The sequence below is a fragment of the Aquarana catesbeiana genome, linkage group LG03 (assembly GCF_042186555.1).
Source record: "Aquarana catesbeiana isolate 2022-GZ linkage group LG03, ASM4218655v1, whole genome shotgun sequence".
In the NCBI taxonomy this organism is placed as follows: Eukaryota; Metazoa; Chordata; class Amphibia; order Anura; family Ranidae; genus Aquarana; species Aquarana catesbeiana.
Genome location: NC_133326.1, coordinates 166,157,178 through 166,173,036, shown reverse-complemented (window position 1 = coordinate 166,173,036; position 15,859 = coordinate 166,157,178).

Genomic DNA, 15,859 nt, shown 5'->3' with positions numbered 1-15,859 from the left:
ATGTTACAATAAGAAAGCTTGTGATATTTTGTGTGTTCATACATTTCTGGAAAAAAGGTCTAATGCCGCGTACACACGACCAGTTTTGCTGTTGGAATAAACTCAGAAAGGTTTCTCCGATGGAACTCCGACAGAATTCCATTCAAGCGGTCTTGCCTACACACGGTCAAACCAAGGTCCGACCAAAGTCCGACCGTCCAGAACGCGGTGACCTACAGCACGTACGACGGGACTAGAAAAAGGAAGTTCAATAGCCAGTAGCCAATAGCTTCTGTCTCGTACTTGCTTCAGAGCATGCGTTGTTTTTGGTCCGCCGGAACAGCATACAGACGAGCGTTTTTCCCGATAGGAATTGGTTACGTCTGAAATATTTAGAACATGTTCTATTTCTAGATCCGTCAAAATTTTCGAAAAATAAAGTCCGATTTCCTTTACTGTAATATTATTTTACTGATTCCTCCGGTTTCCAGAGATAACTGTTCGTAATTTGCTAGATAGTTTAAACATCTTGGATCTTATCAAAATCCTTCAGAAGGTGGGGTTAGAGCAAGCTGAGCACCTCTCCTTATTCTATTACAGTGTTTGTAGCTTTACTTACCTACTACGAGTACCGTTTAGAAGCCCTTCTAGAAGAACTTTGGAAACAATAATTCTTTTCTCTGCAAGTTGCTGCTACTAATCCAGGAAACATATGCTCTTCTTTAAAAGTTGTATTTTGTAATACCCAAATCCTACATTTTATTAATGAAGGGCATTTATATATCACCAACAATTTACAGGGCATTTTTACATACTGTATAGTTATATCTGTCCCCGCCCCAGTGAGCTTACAATCTAAATCAATCGAAATAATCAGGTGTACACACCATTTAAAATGATCACTGTTGAAACCCAGTCAATGAACTGTATGCTTACTTCCTGGAAAAAAAACTGTATCAAACTGATTATATATTTTATTATAGTTAAATTATCAAATTATGGCCAAGTTATTAAAGTTTATCCAATACCTTTTTCTTTTTGAGTAAAGCTGAATTTTAAGTGATGGCTGTCCATGACCACAGTTGGAATATCACCTCCACCACTCCTACATCATTATATATACTGTTGGAAAAACTGTTGGAAAAACTTCTAGGTTCCTCTTTCGCTAATTTGTTCTTCATAAACTCATACAGAGAATTCCCAAGGATGTTGGTAACACCAAAGTAAGGCCTCATGTACACCACAGCTGCTAAACTGAAGTTTAAGAGCAGTTGGACGTTTTTTTTTAGTAAACTCTCCTCTGTTATCTTATGTGTACATGTACACTCAGTCTTTTTTAGTAGTTTAGAAGCAGTTGAGGTTGCAGACATTTTTTTGAAAGCAGAAAAATTGCATTCAGGACTGTAGTTTACCAGCATTTCAAATGCCAAATACTTGTTACTGTGGTAAACCATGTTGATGCACGTTTGCGTTTATAAGCGTTTTTAAAATTCTTGAACATATAAAAATGTTGAAAGAAACACAAATTGCACCACATGCTGTTGCCTGCATCAATGGGTGAGTCCAGTAGCGAGGAACTCTGGTCCTCGCATGAAATTTTCTACATCTTCAAAGCCTCATCAACAGCAAAATTATGAGCATTTCCTCACACATGCTCCTGATCCTGAGGGTCCATAGTGAAAACACAAAAAATAGGACAGCTATCTACAAGCACACTGCTCTCTCTTCTCTTACAGAATGGCTAAAATAGTTAATAATAGTTAATAATTTACTTGGTTTTCATGCATTGTGGGCATTTGGGAGGGTCTCCTGAGGTTATCATTACAAAATGCGTCTAACCTCAAATGCTCATAACCGCTGCTAAACTTGCATAAACGCGGTATGTAAAAGCTGTAAAACTAACATTTTTCACCATCGGTTTCCAGCTGACAGGTTCCCAGCGTTCAGAAAAGGTTTTCAACCGCCCTGTGTACATAAGGCCTTAAAGAATAATATAGATGCTCAAAACAATTAGGTGGCTACTCTCAGGGGCTATCTGGGCTCTCATTCAGCCAGGCAATTGGGATCTGTCTATACTGCACACAGCCCTATTCTGTGGATACTTTCCATTCAATTATTTCTGCTCTTCTGGTGTACTTCCTGGACCCCACTGCTTTTTAGTTTCCTCTGTTGCGTCATCCTGAACTGCATACTTTCCTGTAGACTCTTCATGCCTGATGCAGAATTTCTTCTGTAGGCTAAGGGGTCCTGGCCACTTGCATGGGCATGGATGAGCATTCTCCCATGTCTGTGGAAACTGGTATTGGCAAAACTGCCCTGCTGCTGGTCAATTTCTATCAAGACTGTAGATGATCAAGCAGTGTAAAATTGTCCAGTAGTAGGACATTATGCTATGAGGAAGAACTGGCTGAAATGTACTGAAAAAAAGAGTAAAGCCATGTATTTACTACAAGAATTAAGATATTACAGATGATATAGCAGTGCAAAATCTGCCAACAGCAGGACAGTTTTAATTAAGCACAGTAGGCCTAACTGGTGTATTGTATAAAGGATGCTTAAAACTGGCCCACCTAAAAAAGCACTGCTCAGCGCCCATGACAAATGCACTTTGAGTTCCTATGTAATATTTAAATGTCACACTTATATGAAAATAGAACACTAATTGTAAAATCACAAGTTAAAAGCAGCCGCTAAAAAAAGCAATACAATAAAAGAAAATATTAAAACACTCAAAATCAAAAGAGTCCTTGATAATATTGTAGCAGCACTCTTGTCAGATAAAAACAAATGACAAGCTTCCATATAAAGTTCATATATGAGTCAATAAAACAAAGGAGTCCAGTTATAGCTTGTGCTGTGATTTGTTCAAAACACCATCCACCAAACAATTCGCCACGTGAGGGAATCTCCCCTTTGAGGGTGCACTCACCACAAGTACTGATGTAATGCGCCTTTGGTTTTACAACTGTTCCTCCAACGCTCCAACCAAAGCTTCCACCGAACTCTAGTCACACTATGCAAGACTCCGGTATAGTCATGTGAAAAAATAAATAAATTGTCCACAGAGCGTGATACTGTATTGAAGTTTTAATAACCAAAAAAAAAAAACCCTTACAAGTTACACGTACAGTGATCAAGTTAAACTGAAGCAGTAATAAAGTGCTTAAAGCGGGGATCTACCTACATCAACCTAAAAAAAAAAAAATTAAAAGCCAGCAGCTACAAATACTGCAGCTGCTGACTTTTAATACATGGCCACTTACCTGTCCCAGGGTCCAGCGTTGTCGGCAGGCGACGCCGAGAACCCGCTCGGTTCTCGGCAGCTGCCGTCGCCATCCTAGGTGAGGGAATCAGGAAGTGAAGCGTTGCGGCTTCACTTCCCGGTTCCCTACTGCGCATGCGCGAGTCGCGCTGCACATCGTAACTGGTCCCCGCTATCTCCTGGGAGCTGTGTGTTTCCCAGGAGACAGCTCGGAGGGACAGGAAGAGGCATAAACTCCCATGGGAGTCTATGCCGGAAGTGGGTGCAAATACCTGTCTTAGACAGGTGTCTGCACCCCCCTCCCCCCTGAAAGGTGCCAAATGTGACACCGGAGGGGGGGAGGGTTCCGAAAAGCGGAAGTTCCATTTTTGTGTGGAACTCCGCTTTAAGTGCAAACGTTATTCACCAGCTCGTCAAAAATGGAGGACAAGATTCATCTGTGTACATCAGCGATCTACTTCCTGGATATCTGACGGCCTGTGGAACACACACGTCACTTCTGGCAAATCACGGAGATCACGACCTCTGACGTGTTTCGTCACTTCCTGACTTCGTCTAAGGGCGTGATCTCATGATGTGATGGCCGGTATTTATGTAAACAGGAGTCCTAGCATTGTGGCTAATTAACCATTCATGTCTAAACATCTGTGTTCAATAGCATGCCGCCTATCATATACTTAGGCTGGCAGCCACACATAGCACGGAGACACCTGGACTACAAGTCTAACACCGTTCAGCTACTATTGGCAATGATAAAAACAATAATAAAATAATACGCAATAATGTGCAAATAACAAAATGTTCATATTCATAGTGAAACCGTAATATATTAATGACGATTATATGAAATTATAATCTAAAAAAGTACACTATGATGAATAATCAATGTCTAAAATGGTGTATGGTTAATTTTTGTTTTATCTATGTGGATGGGGGTGTGCTGAATGTGAGTGATATAATGTGAGCCATTTTAGGTGTCACAACACTTACCTTTTGTCTTTCAAAGATGCAGCGGTGTGTTGTGAGCAAAAAACAACTTCACAAACCGATGGTCAGTAAGATATGATTGCTCCACTTTGAGCACTCCAAGCTTAAAAAAACACTCTATTACATCAATAAAAATAAAAAAATAAAAAAGAGCACAAAAGGTATGAAAAGGTATACAGAAAGTAAAAGCTTTCTATGGACAAGACAGCAGCTAAAAGTGACTGCTGACCTCAAATCAACCACAAAATAACATGAAAAACGAAAAGCCCACAATAATAAAAAAAATAATGCAGCAAAAGAATTGATTATTCAAAGAACATCAAAATTAAAGTGCAATTTTCTAACTGACCCTAATCTGCCCTATACAATTTATCAGCTTTTCCTATGTTATTCCCTACAAAAAGCTTTTAATTCACTGACTACATGGCTGCTCTGTGCCATGCATTATAAAGCGGGGACCTGGTTTAACCAAAAGCCCCCTTATTTATATTTCTAAGCCTGTTGGCCAAAGTTCAAAGAACATGCAGCACATTATGATATAAAAATGGTTTACAGATGAATCATAAATTTGGCTGGACAACAACTTACTTGTTTCACTTTAAACATACGGTAGTGGTGAACCTGAACCTCATCCCTAGTTACCACCTTTAGTTTAGCTACTCACATCACCTACTCCCCATGTACAACCTTGCTGGAAAATGGTCTCCTTGTTAATACCAGATAATCTAGGCACCTAAGTCTTGCGAATATCTGAGAACCAGTACATGATATAAAGTATATATTTTTAAAGGCTGTTATAGGTGAAATATGCTGCAGCAATGGTAATCTGGTCTCATCAGGAACACAACACTTATATTCAATTAAATGTTTTAACCCACTATAGAGAAACAGTAGAATCTGGCACAAACCAGGGCAGAAAGGGAAACAAATTCTACAAGCAAGGGTTAATTTTAAAAATTGCACGCCCAAACCATTGGATCTACAGATATGTGAAGATGTATCTGCAAATTTCCCTATGAAAGGTGAGTTTGGCCTCTACCAACTCCCCAATCCCCTGTATTTCTTAATATGGTTCATCTTCACATTGAGGAAACAATACAGAGGTAGAAGGGACAGGGCAAAACTTAATTGTAATAGGAAAACTTGAGTTTACATATCTTTTTGGATGCTTGTAATTGATGCTTATAATTTGTGATTTACTAAATAATTAACTGACATGCAGATTTCATTAGAGGAAACACTTGCCTAAACATTTTCATCAAATGTTAATTTAGAACTGTCCTGATTATGACAGTTTTACTTAAGGTTAATTTGTATAAATGTGGCCCAGAACATAGAAGTAAAATTTGTTTTTCAGAAAAGGTAAGTATAACTGTGAAGGTTAGATATGTGAGAAGGGACAAAATGAATCTACAAGTTGTATTTCATTAATCCGGTTCCCTGTATTATTGGCCATTGCAAGCTGAGCTGTTCAAATCCTACTTGCTATGCACCTAATGTAATTTAATATGAATAATGAGGATTGTTACTGGAAATCAGGACCCTGCCATACAATGAATCATTTGTCCTGTTGCTTTGTATCGGTGCCCATTATGTCACACTTTGTTTAGAATTTTCTTAGAAATCCCAATTAAATGCAAAATATGATTAACAAGACCTATATATGATACATTGCAGACTTTCGGGTTTTATTTTAATTAGTATGTGTTTCCTGCAGCGATCTACATGGTGTTAGAAGAGATGACTGAAGATTTGTAGCTGAAAAGATGACGGCAACATTATTATAGAAGTGGGTAATCCTTGTTCAAATACCAATATCATCTCTGTTTGATCTTTCCCTTCCTGTGTCTTGGACCAGGAATATGGTTGGAAGCCCTTGGAGACCAGATGTCATTTCTACTGAATAACATCACATTAATTTATGACAGAACTGGCTTTCTATCATGCATTCAGCAACCAGCTCTTTTGTTTATTCTACGACAATTAAAAATAATTGATAGGAGGAAGCTGTTATCCTGCTAATAACAAATTGATTCTGTATAGGTCCAGGCTGGATTTTTCTTCTATTTTGCATGCTGTTTTAAATCATAGCATATTGTTTATGCAAGTACAGGTATATCATACATTTTGGATCACATTGTTGCATTCTGCTTTAAGAATAGTGTATCTGAAGGCCAAATAACATATATTTTTTTTGATAATTTCACATGTATGATCAACAGTTCCCAGCAATTCACTGAGAAATGATACAACTAAATAAAGCTTTTTAACAGTTTGGAGCTTGCAGTCATCTAGGATTGTAATAAACTGCAGACTGTTACAGTATATTGTTCAGTGTAATATATCATGGATCAAAACTATCATATGCACAAATATTGATCTGTTAAAGAGCTAAAGTAACATAGGTCAACTATACATACAGTGTATATAAAAAGTATACACACCCCTGTTAAAGTGTCAGGTTGCTATGATGTAAAAAAGACAAAGATAAATCATCTCAGAACTTTTTCCACCTTTAATGTGACCTATAAACTATACAATTCAAACAAACTGAAAGGAGATGGCTCGGTTCTCTCGGCTCCCGAGCAGAGAGCTGCTGACTGTCAATCAACAGCTCTCCTGTTCTGCTTCTTTATACTCACTGGAGTGCTGAGCTGAGGAGGGGCGGTGAGCAGCCATCTCAGCCTCTCAGTGGCTCGCTGAGAGGCTGAGACAGCCATCAGTCCAAGCACCTGGCGGATCCAGACTTCCACAGTCAAGATGACGTGGTGCCTGGACTGATCTGTGTGACATCAGCAGAGAGCAGACTTCAGACCACTCTTTGCTGAAAACGGATCACAGGAGTGCAAAACTAATTGCACTCCTGTGAACCATAGGAGAAGCCCAGCCAAACGAGCTCAGGCTGGACTTCTCCTTGAAATATTTTAGGTGGAGGGAAGTAAAAAAAACAAACAAAATAATATGGTTGCATAAGTGTGCACACCCTTAAACTAATACTTTGTTGAAGCACCTTTTGATTTTATTACAGCACTCAGTCTTTTGGGGTATGAATCAGCATGGCACATCTTGACTTGGCAATATTTGCCCACTCTTCTTTGCAAATATACTCCAAATCTGTCAGATTGCGAGGGCATCTCCTGTGCACAACCCTCTTCAGATAACCCCACAGATTTTCATTTTTTGAATCAAAAGGTTTTTATTGCTCAGAAAACAAACAATGCAATCAAACATGAACCACAGTACACTTCATCCATATAGTGGATTATCCAATTTACGATCCATTGTTACAATTGTAAATTCTTAAATTCAGCATCTGATCGCTTGTCCCTTATGTTTAGACTATTAATTTATTCTCATTTTACGTCAAATCTCCACTCTCTGCCATCAGCTCCCTGCCACATATGTCCTTGTATTGTTCCCGTCGTGTAATCTAACAACTGTCCGGATGTCTCCCTCATCATTCTTTACACCTAAACACCTCACAACAGCCTCATGTGAACTAGCTTCATGGGGCTTATTCCTGGCGTGTCAAGCCATGCGTCCCATAGTTTGTCGAATTTTCCAGGGCTTCCCCTGTGCTGATACATGTATTTTTCCATTATGAGTGTTGTTCCCATGTGTTGTATCCATGTTGTGCTCCTTGGAGGTATAGCAGATTTCCAGCTCATAAGTATTGTTTTCCTGGCCTGAAAGAGTGCTCTAGCAAAGGCGACTCTTGTCACCTCCTCTGCTATTGCCTCCTCCAGAACTCCCAGTAACCAACTCAGTGGGTCAAGGGGGACATTGGTCTGGAACACCTGATTCAGTGTAGCCAGGACCTCCGTCCAATATCTATGGAGTTTGGGACAACGCCAGAGGAGGTGAATCAAATCCCCAGGCGCCATTCTGCATCTGCCGCATAGTGGATCGGGTGCTCTGCCCATTTTGTAAAGCTTCACAGGGGTATAGTGTACTCTCAATTATATATATAGTTGGGAGACCTTTTGAGCCACATTTAACGAACATGTATTAACTGTTTGCAGGTCCTCTTCCCACAGCTCCCCTGCAATGGGGCCCAAGTCTGTCTCCCACTGTGTCACTGCCTTTGTAGGGTGCCCTTCTAGGAGTGACGATAGTAGCATATTGTAGCATTGTGAAATTATACCTTTAGTATCTGACGTGTCCTGTAACATATGAAAGACAGGGGTGGGGGACTGAGTCCAGTCCATTGCATCCCCTTGGGCTCTAACAGCATGTTGCAATTGTAAGTAATAAAATAGCATGTTGGAAGGCAGAGCATATTTGGATTGTAGGTAATTAAAAGAGAGCAAGGTCCCATTATGAAAAATGTGTCTCAGGTGGGTTATACCCATGGAGCGCCACCTGGGTCCCCGTCGGATCTTAGCTAATTCTGTGTATGTTTTATTTCCCTATAGTGGGATATAGGCTGCAAACCCTGTCACATTTTGTAGTTGTTTTGTCTTGTTCCATACCTGCTGCAGGAGTGTATACGTGGGCATTTGTTTGTTGGGCCTTTGGAAGTGTTGGGCTCCTAGTCCCTCGGGTATAGATTCCGCCCCTGTGCCAATCAGCATGAGCTTGGCCGATGAGCCCGTCAGCAAGGGGGCCATGGCACCTATCAGGTGCTGGAGCTGTGCTGCCAGGTAGTATATCCAAGGGTTGGATATACTACCTGGCATTTCGGGTATTGCAGTTGCTCTAGTTTAATTCTGGGGGGCTTGGTGTGCCATAGTAACAGCCTAAATAAAGAGTTAACCACTCTGAATATCTTCAGCGTGATAACTACTGGTGTGTTATGGAGCATGTATAAAAACTGCAGCATCAGAATCATCTTAGTGAGGTTTGTTTTTCCTGCTAGGGACATTTTAAGTTTGTTCCATATGTTTATTTTATCTCTAAAACGAGATAGCAGGGGGTGTATGTTTAGGTTGCAAAATTCAGTTAGTTTAGGGGAAATGTATATACCTAAATACTTGAAAGTGGATACTATGGATATCTGGCACAAGGGTCCCTCACCAGGTGCGGGGGACCCGTCTATAAACATTAAAGCTGATTTGGTCCAGTTAATAGTGAGGCCTGAAAAGTGGCCGAACTCCATTATAAGGGACATTACCTGATTCAAGGACTCCTCTGCATCTTCTAAAAAGAGAAGCATGTCGACGGCATAAAGCATGATTTTTTCATGCAGTTCACCATAACGAAATCCCCTAATCTGTGGGCAGTCCCTCACCCACATTGCGAGTGGTTCGACGGTCAGCACCAAGAGCAGAGGAGACAGGGGGCATCCCTGTCTAGTTCCCATGCCCAGTGCAAAGGCGTGTGACAGCCTATCCGACATGCGTATGGTCGCCAGTGGTGTGTCAATACAGCAGCCTCACCCACCCGATGAACCTTGGTCCGAACCCAAACTTGGCCAGCACAGCCCACAGATATCGCCAGCCAACACTGTAGAATGCCTTATTGGCGTCAAGAGACAACAGTGCTCTGTGGCCGGCTGAATCTGAGGGAGTCTGCATGTTCAGGTATAGTCGTCTGAGATTGGTCGCTGTAGACGTTCGTGGCATGAATCCTGCCTGGTCCAAGTGAACAATGGATCGGATTATAATATTGACCCTCATGGCCAGCACTTTGGCTAGTATTTTAACATCGCTCTGTAGCAGCGAGATAGGCTTATATATGCTGGGGTCTAACGGGTCAATTTGAGCAGTAGTATGTTGGCCCTAGTCACGGTAGTGAGTAGTTTTCTCGACTTAAATGAGGCATTGAATACTTCTAGCAATTTAGGTAATATTACTTTGCCATATTGGATATAAACCTCCATAGGGATCCCATCATCCCTGGGGCCTTGCAGGTAGGAAAGGAGGCAGCCGCCTCCCTCAGCTCGTCTACTGTGAGTGGTGCTTCCATCTCTGCATGCACTTGGCGGGTCAGAGTTGGAAGGGTTATTGTACCCATGTATGTTTGCAGTTCCTCGTCCGTGTAGTTGTCACAGGGTTTGTATAGCTCAACATAAAAAGATGCCAGTTCGGCTATTATTTGCTCAGGATCATTCACCAGTCGTCCCGAAGAGCTACATATTGCTCCTATAGCAGGGGATGACTGCTGAGATCTGGCGATTCTGGCCAACAGTGTGCCGGTCTTTTCACCTTCTTCATAGAATGCTTGTTTGGTAAAGAACCTTTTACGTTCCGCGGCGGAGGATCTCAACCGGTCCAGGGAATCCTGGCCCAAGATCCATGCCTCCCTCGCGGAATCTGATGGGTCTAAGACTGTTGTGGAAATTTTATATTAATGTGTTGTCATAAGTCTCCCAGTGTGTCTGATCAACCACAGCCCGTTCTAAAGAACTGGCTGGGACAGATCGATGCTGGCTGAGACCTGTTAGGTAATGGAAAACTTCCTGATGTTTGGAGAGAAGTGTTTGCGGAGAGAGGACATGTCCGCCAGCAAAGGGCCCCTGTGCAATGCACAGAACGATCGTCTGGTGGGAGTGCGTTCACTCTGCAAAGACATTATCGGTTTAGAGGTGTTTTGCTCTTGTCGCCCCTGGTATGCCTGATCAACATGTTTGGGGTGACATGACGTATACCTGCAGATAATCTCTCATCCATGCACAAGGAACTTTAGTCATCGTCATTTAGTATATTGTATCATGTCCTGTAGTCATTGTTCATTGGTTGTTTTGTATTCTGTTGTTAAATCCTTATATGGTCACTTACATCCTGTGAGGTCATATCCTGTGAGGCTGAGGTCACACCCTGTGAAGGAAACGATTGGCTGTTGGGGCCAGGGCTTCTTGTTTGTGATTGCTTTTGTGGTCTTTTGAATAAAGGAGGGGGACAGAGCTGAAAAGCCAGTCTTGCTGAGATGGGAATGTAAGAACCATGTGTTTTGTCTTGTTGGATGGATGGGGCACACACCAGAGGATGGATACGATCAAAAGGTGAGATGCATTGCATTTATTTCATTAGACGAAATTGCTATTATGATTAGAAACAGGAGATTTGGCTGTGTGCTTTGCGTGCAACCAAATTTCTCTAACAGCATGGCGAGCCAGAACGTAGGAGTGAACAGAACCTCCTTCAGAATCGGATCATTAAGATGTGCTGGGGAGGGTCTGCTTCACAAAAAGAACAAATTTTTCGTCTTTTGAAATAATGCTGGAAGTTTGATCGTATGTCTGGTGTGTGCCTGTGTGTGTGTGTGCCTGCTTGTGTGTGTGTGTGTGTGTGTGTGTGACTGATGCTGTGTAACAAGTTTATAATGCAGATGTTTGAAATAGAAATGTATGAATTGATATTATTTGCAGCCTGCAATGTGTGTGTGGAGTAGTTTTGTAAGTAGCTGAACCTGTTTGTAAAGATGAGTTTAGTGAAGGGGCAGGCATTGTTGTTTTTGTATTGAAAGGGTCTACGCCCTGGGGGAAGGGAACTCTAATGTTGTGAACAGACATTGCAAGCATTCACTGTCTGTATCTTTCAATGTCTTGTTCCTGTGAAAACTGATGTGAACTGAGTTTGAGGGTATGTTTCAGCCGTGTAATTGTGGGTTATGTGGCTTGGTTGTTTCGTTGGATAGCATGTGTTCCGAAGTTGTGCTTTTTGTAACTTTAACACTTTTAAATGTTTGTCTAAGCGTTCATTTAGTATCTCAAATGTGTAAGTTTTTGGGGAGACATTTTTGGTTTTGGCAGGAAAATGTTTTTTGTCTGCTACTTCCTTTTGTTCTCTTGTTGTTGTTGTCTACCATGTGACTACGGTTGGCCATTTTCTTTTCCTTTGTGTGTGAACTTTGAAATGTTTATTCATCTTGGTCAGTTTTGGCGGGAAAATGCGCCATTTTGTTGTGGTCTGGCCTTTGTTGTGGTCACCATGTGCATCGGTGGCCATTTTGAAGACCTGTGAGCTCCCCCTGGAGCTGCTCCATTGTGTATTCATTTGTGTGTGCAAAGCCATGTGCTTTAAGCTACAATCTGGCTTCTAGGCACCATTTTGTGAATTCTATTTTTGTACTGTTTACATACTTTTCAAGGAAACTATTGCGTTTTCTGTATTGAATATTGGTTTTAAGTTGAAATGCCTGTCGCATATCCAAGTGCCTATGCATTGTTGGGACATCACAATAGGAGCTGTTTACACCCTGTGGGGGTCTCTGGTTTCTAGGTAATAGCATGGGGGGAGTTCTAACTCTCAGAGTCAAATAGAGTGTAGTGTTTAAGAAATCCTGGTTTGTCTTGTCATTTGTTAATGTCGGCCATTTTCTGTAGTCCGGGTTTCATTCACCATTTTGCCATGGACCGATTTTCGATTGCTGCAACTGCCTTCTTGTTTCTGCTGATTTTAGTATCGAGCGAAATATCTCTGGTTTTGTACTGAATTCCATTTCCGGTAGAATCATTTAGGTTTTTATTCCAGTTGTTTTAAAGAAGTTTATGTTTCTAGTGAAGAAATCTCGATTTTGGCGGGATCAACAACTAAATTTCATGTGTTAATGGCACCATTTTGTTTGTGGCTGCCGTGGAAGGAAAAAACTCCTTCAGCCATCTTTTTGCAGGAGTTTCAGTTTTTGGCTTTTGTTACACTGTTGTGTGGTATTTCCGTCAAAACTTTTGGTTTTCCTAGGGGATATGTGAGTCAAGGGGGATTCCCTCCCATTTGCAATATGGGGGTTTATTCCAACCACTCCGGGACAAAGAGTTTTTATCTGTTGATGTTAGCCATAGATTTGTAATGTCTTGATAGAAAAAAATATGAAGCTATTGAAGGCTTCCCCTCCCCCTGACTCTTCCTACTCAGGTGTGCAACAGGAAGTTGGTGGGAGGGGCTTGGGGTCTTTTGACTTGTGTTTGGAAGGACGAAATCATTTTTATTTTTAAATTATATTAAGGTTTATACTGTAATACAGTTTTGGGTAGAGAGCAAACAGGAGGCATCCAAGTTATTGTTGTAATATCGAGGTACAGAGAGAAGCCATAAGATTGTTTTTGTTTTGAATAGTGGAGGATTTTATGGTGCTTTGTAGTTTGTCTGACAACACATTTATAGGGCTGCCGATAACCGGTTGTAGAGCATATAAATGTGAGGATTAGTACGCTAGCACACCGGGAGGCCGTGTAAAATAATCGGAGAACGCCGGGTGCCAGTACTGTAAAAATAGTCACTAAGCAGTACTGATCCGAAAACTAGTGCAAGGGTTCTCTGGACGCAGAGTTCGCCAAAAAAAGCGATTTGAATCGTCATGGGTAATGTGCCGTCCATGCATTGGAGGAAAAAAATGAGGCTCCACACCAGTCAGACAGCTGCACCTCACATGAGATCTGTGTCTGGGGCTCCGGACATGAGACCCCTTAAAGATTGGCAGATATGGTCAGAGGATACAGTAAGGTGTATTCCTTTGGAAGGTACTTTTGATGTCTGGAGGTATGAGACCCCAGAATATAAATACCTTGGAAGTAGTTCAGCTGTGGCTTCAGAAATCTGTAATATTGAGTGAGTTGAGGGATGCGTAGTACACGTTTGTGTGATTAAAAATACACGGGCCTGTTTCTGAACTTTGTGTGGCTGGTCCATGCAAAGATTTTGAAATGCTCTCGTGCCTTTCAAATTGTATTCTTTTTATATCGCTAAAAGAGTGAAGGCAGCATTCCATCTGGTCGTTTTTATTTTTTTCGTTTTTTTGGGAACTATGAAATATCTCCCCCACATTTGTATCTAAATGTTTGTCTTTGTTTCATTGTTTGTATTTGGTAACAAGATGTTTGAACCTCCCGTGACAGCCCTCTTGCGTGTCGCGGCTGTTGTATTTTAGGAAAACTGTGAAAGTAAGATTTACAGAGGGTTTAGTTATTATCGGTTTTGTGGAATGTCAGTGAAAATTTACCAATGTACATGAATATTGTATTGTTTACCATTCTTTGAAGGATAGAGTAATAACTTTTGTTTATAAGTATCTTTTCAGGTCCAAAGAGTTTCTGGAAGTGTGTGTACAGGTGTATAAGAAGGTAAAAGTATCATTGGCTATTTCACTGTTTTATTCTGCACCATTCTAAACCCTGCATGTCTTCCTCCAGTTTGTAATGAGGAGGGAAGAAAAGGGGGGATGAGAGTGGTGAGAATAACACATTTTCAAACCAACAATACTAACCGCTCTAATTCTAACCAAGTTTGTGCCAAGACTGTCTTTCTTTGATGGAATTTGAATCAGCAAGCAGCAGTCTGGTGAAAGAGGCTCCCATCCCAGATGCTAAGAACCTTTTTGTCACTGGTTCCAGGTATTACACCCCAGATGGTAAGCCACGCACAGGTTATGCAGTGACCACAGTCCCGATGTCTGGGTTATTGTCATATGAGGTTTGTTTGAAGGTCAACCAAAAACAGAGTTGTACTTTCCTCATTAGCTGTCACCTACATTCTCAGCTGATGGGGTGGGTGCACTCATTGTAACATGAACTTCAAAAGGTCCACCACAGGGTTCACGAGTCCATCCCGGACCCTGACACAATAACCAGTTTACATTCTTTCCAACCAGGTGACTGGGTCATTGTAAAGAAGCTTGAGGGATGAGACCACGCCAGCCACTGCAAGAAGCGGATCAACCACAAAAGAGTAGAGAAGTATCTTCGTTGATTTATGTTTTTTGTTTAATAAATTTTGGCAAGGGTAACGATGAAAAGCATCCCAACATCTAAGAAAGATAACAGGACACATGGTCGGGTATTAGTGCCCCAGCGATGACGGCGGTACATGCTATATGTGACGTTCATATTGGTGTGAGGAGTTTTGACAGACTAGTAAAATCCAAACAGACACCTGTCAAAAGAACTTAACAACAAAACATTTCTAGAGTGTAAAATTAATTATAATTTTAACAATAGCTCTGGTTCTTGCCAGCTTTGGTATCGGGATAACTAGGAAGCCCACAAGTGTGCTACAACTGAAGTTTGGTATTAATGCAGATCTACAGCTTATAAGGTAATTTCCCGTAAGGCAAGAGGTTCATGTGTGCTGGTGAAACTCGTCCCAGCATCTTATGTTGTGGCCGATCGTGAGGATCTGATGGCACGAGAGAAAGTAAGAATGGCAGGGACAGCTGGAAGGGAATTGCTTATACACGGTGGAGGCTTGAGCTTATGAAACGCTTGAACAATTTCTCATCCATTGAGGATGGGATGTTTCATGTAACGGTTGAAGCTACAAGGAAGTTCCTACATTCCAAGGGGGTTTCTGGGAATTCATAAGTAAAGATTGTTATATCTGGATCGGGGATAGTAGTGACAAAGTTCAGGCCCATATGGAAAGGTTTAGATCCCTGCAAGGCAAAGCCAGAGCTATAGATAGTGAAGGTTGGAATCCTTTTTAAGGGTTTGGGAATCGTTGGACATTTAATTTTTACCTTGCAGCAGATCATAGTGAAGGAAGTAGGGGTATATATACTTATGTTGTTTTTGTTTCTATTCCTTCTATATGCCATGATGAGGTGCTCCTGTTGCCTGATTGGACGCGTGACCAGAGCCTGAGCACATGACCACATCTTCCCTGATGAGATGCCCCGAAGCCCGACCCACGTACAAGACACAGAGGATCTCAGACCGACCGGCGACTACTACAACTCACCATGTCATCTCCAACAGAG